The sequence below is a fragment of the Aythya marila genome (assembly GCF_965140915.1).
Source record: "Aythya marila genome assembly, chromosome: 8".
In the NCBI taxonomy this organism is placed as follows: Eukaryota; Metazoa; Chordata; class Aves; order Anseriformes; family Anatidae; genus Aythya; species Aythya marila.
Window position 1 is genome coordinate 4528314 of NC_139049.1, and position 9799 is coordinate 4538112.

At 35.6% G+C, this 9799-nt stretch overlaps 1 long non-coding RNA gene across 1 annotated transcript; it reads left to right on the plus strand.

Moving 5' to 3' along the window:
- The first annotated feature begins 1327 nt into the window (after window positions 1–1327).
- LOC309880528 lies at window positions 1328–8607 on the plus strand. The gene is made up of 3 exons (XR_014317987.1): window positions 1328–1454; window positions 3332–3414; window positions 8331–8607. It is a non-coding gene; the product is annotated as an uncharacterized lncRNA (long non-coding RNA).
- Window positions 8608–9799: the final 1192 nt, after the last annotated feature.

Here is a 9799-nt window from a genome sequence, read left to right on the forward strand (position 1 = left end):
CAGTCACTGGCATAAAGGGTGTCCTTTCACAAATACGTTAAGTGGATGCACTAAATTTACTATCTTGTTTCTAAGCAGAGGAGATCTTTGTGCTCTGCAAAAAGATCTATGTTTTTCCTGTTTCCTGCTAATTTTACAGTAGGAAAAGTCTTTTTGCTCTGTTTTTACAGCAAGTTACATAGCACAGTTTTGGTCAGTGACTAGAGCTCCTAGTTGCTGCTGAAACTCCATATACTTAATCCTCTTCTTATAAGTTAGCTCTGTAATAAGTTGGCAGGTTTTTTTTTTTTTTTTTTTTGTAGCAAATCAAACTGCATATTTATCACTAACAATGATAATAGTCATAATGAAGTCTCAAAAATCTTTTCTCTGACCTCCTTGTTGGAGGTTTGAAAGTTGCAGAGTCCTACTAATAGGCAGATATAGTCAGAAATATATTATTGTCTCTAATTTTTGGCTAAAAAAAATATATTTTGAAAATACAATGAACTTTTGCTAGAGAGGTGATTGTTAATATCAAGTGTTAAATTTTTATATGCAATAATCAAATGCTTTGGCCTAGAAAAAAAGTTTAACTCAGTAGTAAGAGCCCTTAAAAAGTATTTATTTGAAACACTTATGGATTTTTTTTTTTTTTTTGACAAAAGTACTTTTCAACAGAATTTCAGAATAAAAATGGAATTTTATCTAGTGATAGTGAATGAACAAGACTTTTAAGGTAATAGAGAACAGAAAAGCAATGCCTTTTCTGGTCATTTTCTTATTTTAAGAGAGTGATTTTAAAAAACTATGGGTTCTCAACAAAAATAATTTTCGTTCTTAACAGGTAGCTGGAAGAATTAAAAGAAAGCATAGTAAATCTGACCATTTCCCTGTTAATTTTCTTCCATTTCAGAATCTGACTCTGTTTAATCACTGAAGTTTTTTTTTTAATTGAAGTTATTTGAAAGAAATGAAAAGAATTTGATATTGCAGATAGTGTTGCAGAAGTAGCACAAGATTTTTTGGGGGGACAGTGGCTGAAGAAAATAAACTACGCACATAATTTTATATGTCCGTAGTGGTATTTGAACTTGGTATTTCAGATGCTGTGTAGATAAAACACTACATCACGGGTAGAACACAACGTTAATAGAAACAAGGTATTTTCTTAAATCTTCCTCCATAAGTGTCACTTGTGTTCTCTCTGCATGTGAACAGACAGAGGGAGAGGGAGACTGAGAGAAACTGATCAACAAAATATCTTTCTGTTCCTGCCATTCTGTCCTGACCTGACTTACTGTTGTGCTTGAACATCAAATAGTCATGTCTGTGTACCACATGCTCCTTAGAAATGATACTCTGAAAATAAAACCAGACTCTGGAGAAAGAAGAGAACAGAACTGGAGAAAACTGAGGAAAACAGAACTGATTTGGGAGGGAGGAATCTTGACGACCTGCAAGCACAACTTGTGGTAAAGATGTAGCCTTTCTTTGTTAGCATTCTTTGGTCATAATAATATGTATATTTGGTCATAATAATGTGTGTATATATATATGTATAAAATCCTATTATAAAAGTTAAGGAATCAGAGAATGAAAGAGATGGGAAAGACCATGTGTTCATGTTGTGCACCTCCGTGCCTATACAGTTACTCCCTGTTATGCACCTATCTGCATTCTTATCTAAACAATTGTGTAGTAGTCATCCATGTGTCCCATGGATGACTACTTAGGAGGAAACCATTCTATTCTAGAGTGAAAATAATTCTGATTTTTCTTCATGGTCTCTGTTTTAATATATCGCTTATCTTATTTCCATTGTCACAGTATGTACTTCCTCATATTCGTGTGAATTATATTTTTCTCTTTGCTTCATGAATCATAGTTGTATGTGTGGATCATATTAGCCAGTGAGAGCTTGGTACTGAATGGACTGCATAAAACTAAGAGGCTTGTGATTAATTTAGAAATCAGAGTTCAAATTTTATTGGAATTCATCAGCTGTTTTCATTGCATGGGAAAGACAGCAAGGCAGACGGGTATCTGCATTGTTCTTTGTGTTCAGTTGTTTTATTGTAAGTTATTATATTACATAAACTAATTTAAAATTGATTTTACTCTTTGTAGAGCTAAGTGAATAGTAACTCTGGTTTATTAGATAGTACCTAACACAATTAATGCAACGTCAGTAATTCTACATGGCCATGATTAAATGTCTTACTTAAAATTTTCATCTCAACCCCACTATAATTAGCAGTGGGTGCAAGGCTCTCTACTTACTTATTTTTTTTTTTTGTGACAAAATACAGACTGTAGGAAACAAAGTTTAAGATTTCTGTCTTTGTAAACTGTAGCCTCAATTTCTAAAGTGTAAAATCTCTTAAAATGATACAAAGTGGGGTTCTTAGTCAAAGATCTAAGTGAATTGCTGATCTGAAATGCATTCAGAGCTCAAGTCTATCCCTCACCATGTGTCTAAAGGGGAAAAAAATTAATGTAACGCAGGAAGGAAAGGCAGACATTTTTTAAATGACAGACTTTATTGTGAACCTGTAGAATAATTACTAAACTACTGTGTTGTTTTTTTTTTTTTTTGTTTGTTTGTTTTTAAAAGAAAATTACAAATTTGTTTCCCACTAAAGAAGGATCATATATTTTTATTACTGCTGAATTGAGTACAGCTAAATGGGTTTTGCTGAATCAGTAAGATTCAATATTCTAACTGGTGTGTTCTAAAGTGGTCTCTTTGCTTATGGGAAAAGCAAATGATAATATCTTCTAAGATAAGAAAGTTCTCTTTTTGTAGTATGAAATAAAATAGCATTTGGCTTTATGACATATCACAAGTATCTCCCTCTTGTGTTTTGGTATTTTTGAAGCATTTGAATTAAAAAAAGTACAATCAAGAAAATAATGTTTAATCCAAAAGGAAAATGTGATTTGCAGAGAAAGGTCAAATGAAATTGTTTATCAGTCACTTTTTTAATGCAGCAGAATGTCTGAGATTTAGAGGAAAATCTTTACAGTTTCTTGAAGAGAGAGAAGCAAATTAAAACATTATTATAGTACTTGAAGCTTTATATTAGAAGAGGAGCCGCTGTTTGCAGTGCCTTGTAAGGCATTACACAACAGTTCACAGTCTATGTAGCCATAAGATATAATGGTGTGGAGAGGACTGGGCACACGCTGATTTTCCCGGTTTCACTTGATAAGGTAGTCCCCATTCAGTGGGTTATACTACTGCTTACGTGGGAGTTAATGCATGGGAAGTGGGACAGAAGGAATAACTACCTTTAAAACTACCTTTATACCTAACTATAACTACCTTTTCTGCTCTTACTGCATGAAGCCTCTTCAGAGTGGAAGCACAGAGTGTAAGAGCAGCTGTATTTTGGACATACTGCAGTGATGGAAGATGAATTTCACCCTGAGGTTTGTAGTATATTTGAGTGCTGATGATATCACTGAAACTGTTGTGTGCCATATTTTGCATGTCTGTGCGTGTGAAATTGTGATTAGGATCCACAGGCTCCTAAGCAACTCAAAGCAGTGTGGTTAGGAATATGATATGAATATTGGGTTTGGGCAATGGGGATAGGATTCATCTCACTCTGCACTAAGGGGATTCACCTTTCCTTAATTTTGATGCTTAAAATGTAGAAGTTTGTGTATGACCAGTATGTCTAGGTTCCCATGTCAATAAAATGAATCAGTTTATTCAGTGGAACCAAGACAGTTACCAAGCTAATTAGAGGTACCTGCTTTTATTATTTGGGTTGTCAATAACCTTCTAAATGCTGTTGACTGGAGCCTAGCTGTTGCCCAAATGTAGATAGGTGAGCTGAAACATTCTTGGAATCCATATTATGAGCAGTGTGTCATCTTGTGCTACCTCTTCCCCATTTTCTTAGATACTTGAATAAACTGTCTGAGCTGCACATCATTGAAAAAGGGATGCAGTAGTAAACTGTAGCCTTTGAATTCTACAATCAGCTTCTTCTGTGAGTCAGCCAAGAATATAAATTACATTGACTATGTCTTAGCAAAAGACTACCAAAGTTCAGATCTGTGTTTTTTTTTTGGCAAGAATTTGTTCTGAGTTACAAGGACATTTTGAGTAACGGAGATACCTGAGACTGCCTATAGCCAGTTACTATGAAGAAAAAGGACTACAGAATATTTTCATTGGACAATTACAGCTTTTTAATTAAGGTGGTAAGGGATGTTGAGGAGAGGCAACTCCAACCCAACATTGCCTAGCAGAATGATTTTCAGGTCTGAAACAGCCTCAGAAGAGAGCTCCACACAGGTAATGCCTAGAAATATGAAACAGTCATGGAACTTTGCTGGTGTTTCAAGCATGTTTGAACAATAATGAACACAGCAGTCAAACACCAAACATTCACAGTTGGTGCCCTGTAGTAACCCATTTTATCCAAAGCAGAAGAATAGAATTCTACCACCTTTTCTACCCTTTTTTGATGAATACTTAAGAGTAGGAGTCAGAAAGTTGTAGTTATGAAAGACACCTGTGCAAATAGCTTGTCACAATTTGCAAATTCGAGCAAAATACTATACTTACAACACATAATGTTTTCTTTGTAACAAGCAAACATTTAACATGCACTGAGATCAGAGCCTCAGACTAACTAATTCAGTTAACTAAATCATTCAGTTTTCACTCAAACTCAGCAACTACAGTCTGACTTCTTTGAAAACTCCCTAATTCATAGGATACCTACATGACCCTAACGTGCAAGTATGTTCTGCTCTCTGGACTGTAGGTTTAGCTCCATCATTGCTACCCAATTTTCTAACAGAAATTAGAAATTTCAGAGAAAATGCAGATTGTCAAAAAAAATTAATTGTAAAAAAATTAATTGTTATAAGAGAAATAAGTTTATCAGGTGGAAGCTTTTTTACTGGAAGCTCCTTCACTGACCTACCAAGGATAAGTCTGCATCACAAAGCACATCTTCTGACAGTAACTTTATGCAAGTGTTCAGCTCAGAATTCTGAACACCATTAAAGACCTTCACAAATGATTTTGTTATACATAGTAGTTGGATGATGAAAAGGACACAGTGTGGTTCTAAGTATTTTATTATTTCAGATTCTTTCCTTATATGTACAGTCCCAACTATTATATTTGTCTTAGATGGAAAAACTAATTAATTTTAATTACTGGAAGGAGTAGAGATCAATATGCACCAGTTTATTCTTCTATTAAAGGATTACCCAACTGCTGTGCAAGTTATTTAGAGGCAGCGCTGTGAGGAGTCTGACCTGAATTAATTCACATAAGAACAGGCCTTAACTAAATTATGACAGAACAGTATGAGGAATAAGTGAGAGAGAAGGTGACAGAGCTGAAAATAATCATGTTTACTGCAATGTGATGAGCAGCTTTAGATGAGTAAAATATTGTGTATTGAAAAGCAATAATAAAGGTAGAATGCTTAGGAGAATCACAGAACCACAGAATGGTTGATGCTGAAAGGGACCTCTGGAGGTCCTCTGGTCAAAATCCCAGCTCAAGAAGGGACACCTACAGCAGGTTGCCCAGGCATGTGTCCAGGTAGTTTTTGAAGATGTCTGTGGGGGGAGATCTTAAAAACCTCTCTGGGCAACCTGTTCCAGTGTTCCATCAGCTTCACAGTAAATAAGTGCTTCCTGATGGTCAGATGGAACCTCTTGTGGTTCAGTTGGTGCCCATTGCCTCTTGTCCTGGCACTGGGCACCACTGAGAAGAGCATGGCACCATCCTCTTTGCACCCTGCCTTCGAGTATACCTTGATAAGATCCCCTATAACCCTAATCTCCTCCAGGCTGAACACTCCCAGCTCTCTCAGCCACTCTTCATAGGAGAGGTGCTCTAGAGCCTTGCACACCTTGCCGATGAAACTGCTATGGCATTTGAAGCTGTGTATTTACTTAGTTGTTTTCTATTTTTTGCCTTTAGAAATATTTGCTGTCAGAAGAAAAATACCACTCCCACCCTCCAAGATCTCTAGACAACTTTTGTATTATTTTATGAATTAGTCTCTGAACATCTAATTACCTATTTTCTACTTTACTTTTCTGTTGTGGAATGGAATACCGAATATGCTAAATCTTCACTTAAATGATTTTTTTTTTTTTAATGTAGCTCACCATAAACCTCTGGAAAATACTCTTCAGTGTAGTGAACTGTGATTAAGAATTATTTGTCAGGAGATGTTTTGATTCAAGGCAGGAACTCCAGTAATATCTTATTTTGAATGTGTTTTTAATGAAAAGGGTTTTTTGTTTGTTTGTTTGTTTGTTTGTTTTTTAAACTATATCACAGGCTCTTAATGATCTGTTAAAGTAGAATAAATTATTTTTCAAGACATTTCAAAGAAGATATTAAGCTTATTTGTTTATTCTAAAATAAAATAGTGAATTTACAGAAAAATGCAGAGCCAGAATTGGAAAATTCCAAAATTACAGATTCCACAGCAGTTTCGCCATATTGATCCATACTGGACATTTTAGTGCTATGATACAAGGGCAAATTAAATGGCTCCAGTACTTTCTTATTAGCCCTTACACATAGTCCTACTATGATCAATTGCATGTAAGAGTAAGTTGCCATTGCAAATGTTGCACAAAGGCTTAGCAGTGTCTCATTAAACAACATAAATGGCTTGGCAACTAATATCCCACTGACTTTTAGTGAGGCATAGGTGCCTGTTGCCTTTAAAAACCTAAGAAGATCCCAGACTAAATAGGTATCATAGATGAACAGTTAGTCAATGGATTTAAATTGGTTTTGAGAAAAATTCCTAAATAACTTCATTCCCTGAATTAAAGCATGGTTAATGGCAGTATTTCACATTTACTTCCTTCTTTAAAGTATTTTTTAGGCATATCAACGAGATCAACTTCTAATTGTTATGAAAAGAGTATTGAGGTCAGGCCATCATGGGTCAAATACCAGTAGGAGGTTGCTGGGAGATGGTTTTCTGCTTGTGCCTCATGAACTAATAGAGTAGTATCAGGTCTTTGCTGCAACACATAGCCAGAAAAGATTACTTCTATTGAAGTTTCCACACCACCTCATCAACTTTCCAAGTGCAGCATGAAGGTAGCTTGCATACCTAATTTATGACTGTGGAAGTTGTTTTGATCAAAGCATTGAGTTTGTAGGTGTTTATGTCCTTCATTGGATGTAGAAATCTTGAGAATTGTTCTAGTCATAAATACAATTTCATACACAATGTTGGAACTGAATAACTGACAAACATTACCGTTAGCTTTTGTCGCCTGAATACCTTTGTGATGCTCCGTGCTTCACAGATTTAGCATTAATATTGGTTCCCTAATATCACTGAATTCAATGAGGCTGTGAGTTATGTAATCTAATCCTTAGTGGGAAAAATATTGATATAATCTAACTCTCAATGACAGAGCTAATGACCTTGGGAGGACCTTCACAATGACAGAATAAATCACACTGCCTAAGTAGGGCATCAATAGCCTTCTCAAGTAGAAAACAGCATGGAAGGACCTGAGATAGCACCTACTCCACCCCACTGCCCTCAGGCAGTATCAGCTATAGTTAACAATTCCTGTGAGATGCATGCCTGACCTAACGATGGACAAGTTCAGTGACAGGAGTTCTGTAGATTAGTACTAGAATTGTCAAAATATACTGAGACCAAGCTGTCAGCCTCCACCTGAGATCAGTAGTAATGCACCCTTGATGGGATGGGAGTTTGATCTGCTCTGTTTTGTCAGGTCTTTCTCTTTCTCCACTGGCTGACAGCCAGATACAATCTCTATATTCTTCTGTTAAGTCTACTGTCTTCACTGTTTGTCTCTCAGCTCCATACATTTTGCTAAAAGTGTCCCAGTGCAGCTGTTGTATGTTGTTTTGAAATCCAATATTGCTGGCACTGTTGGGACAGCCTTCTCTTGCACGTGAACTATGGTGAAATTCAATTTTCTGCTGTTATTGGAGATGTATTGGGAAAAAGTAGATGGTAATGTGAGATACATTGACTCCCTATCAACTTCTTAGAGCACTGGCACTGCAATTCCATAACTTAAATCTTCCTTTTCTTAAACTTATGGTGAATGTACCAGAGGCCTAAAGGTTCACAGTTCTGTTTTTCCATGTATTCAGATGCTGTAAATACGTAGAACAAAAAATGAGCTTAGTGCTCTCTGTATTTAACATACATGCATGACTTACACTCAGTGATCATGGCAGCTGGTTGAATTTTCAGTTTTCCAGTATAGGTTGGATATTGACTGGGAGGAGAATAAGAATGCTTAATTACTCTTTTTTTTTTTTTTTTTTTTTTTTTTTTTTTTTTTTTGAGACAAATAATGGAACATTCCTTTGATCATCACGTGTCTACTCTAAAGTTTCTACTGAGAGATCTTCATTGGTGGAAAAGCAATTTATGGGATCCAAAAAGGTCTGTTCTTCCCAGATCATTCTCATTTGTGATAATCTCCAGGTAAGTATTTATAACTGGCATATGGGGTGTCTGTTTGTGTACCAAATTGAACAAAGAGTGCTCAGCATAATTATGAATTTCTGTTATGAACAGTATAATTATGTTATAAGTAGCCTCGAATCTGCGTGGACATGATCCTGACTGGGTTTAAATACAGTTACTATATGCTGTGAAACTATGACAGTAAAGAAAAAGGAGAGAAAAATAAGAGGATGTTAGAAGTTTGCAGCAGTTTCAGGCTGCCAATTTTGTGATTTGGCAGCAAATCATTTTAATCATAACTGCTTGCTTAACAGTAAGAATGTAATTTCCTTTAAAATGTAGGGGAGGATGAAGGTGACTACAAATATTTCCTCACAACTGTGTGAGATTAAAAAAAAATCCTATTTGTGAATTTTGGTACTCAAGTATTTTAAAATTTTTTGTGAAGCTAATACTTTGGTATTTAAAGATAACAGTGAACATTGCTGCCATTACAGTCTTAAAAAAGGATGTTTAGAAATGTATTGAGTTATTTTTTGCAATCTCGTTCTAGACTGTATCAGCACAGTTACCATTTTTACTTAAGCAGTTTCAATTTAAAAACTACCATTGCAGGGGCTGCAGAAATATGTGTTCACAAATACATTAATCCAGCATAGCTATGTGCACCACAGTGAGCAAAGTTTCCTTGTTGTCTTGAAAATCAGTAGGCCTAGATAGCTCTTTTGGAAGAAACTAGGAATATGAGTGCTAAAGAGCTGAAAAACACACATAGTTAATTGATACTCCTTCACAGATTTTTGCAAAGACTTCAGGTACTCCTCCACCCTCCCCACCTCCCACCCCTCAAAAATAAAGCTTTTGTCCTCATAATGAAAATTTTCCTGTGAATTAAATGTGATATTCTACACAGCTGAAACAATGAATTTGGGTAAGCACCAAATTCCACAATCAAATTGTATTACAAACATATTCTCATACAGGAGAAATGGGCATGTTTATATTTGCTTAATTCCTGTACGAGCACATTTGTGTAGTAGGGAAGGAGTAAGAAGATTTCCCAGTCATACTAAATATTCGACTGTCTACTTAGAAATATTTGTTTTTGTTGCCTGTTAAATTCTTCTTCCTTGATGTAACGTATCAGTATTGACACCCAGTGGCTAGAGACTTACCTCATGTTAATTCACTAATATGGATTCAGCTCACTTTCTGCATCTTAACATATTAAGACTCTGAATTTAAGTTAGTATCTGTATATTCATGCTCACACACATACAGGCATGCAGGTCTAGGCAGAGAGAAGGAGATTATCCACTTTAGATAAGAGTATTAATGATTGGAGA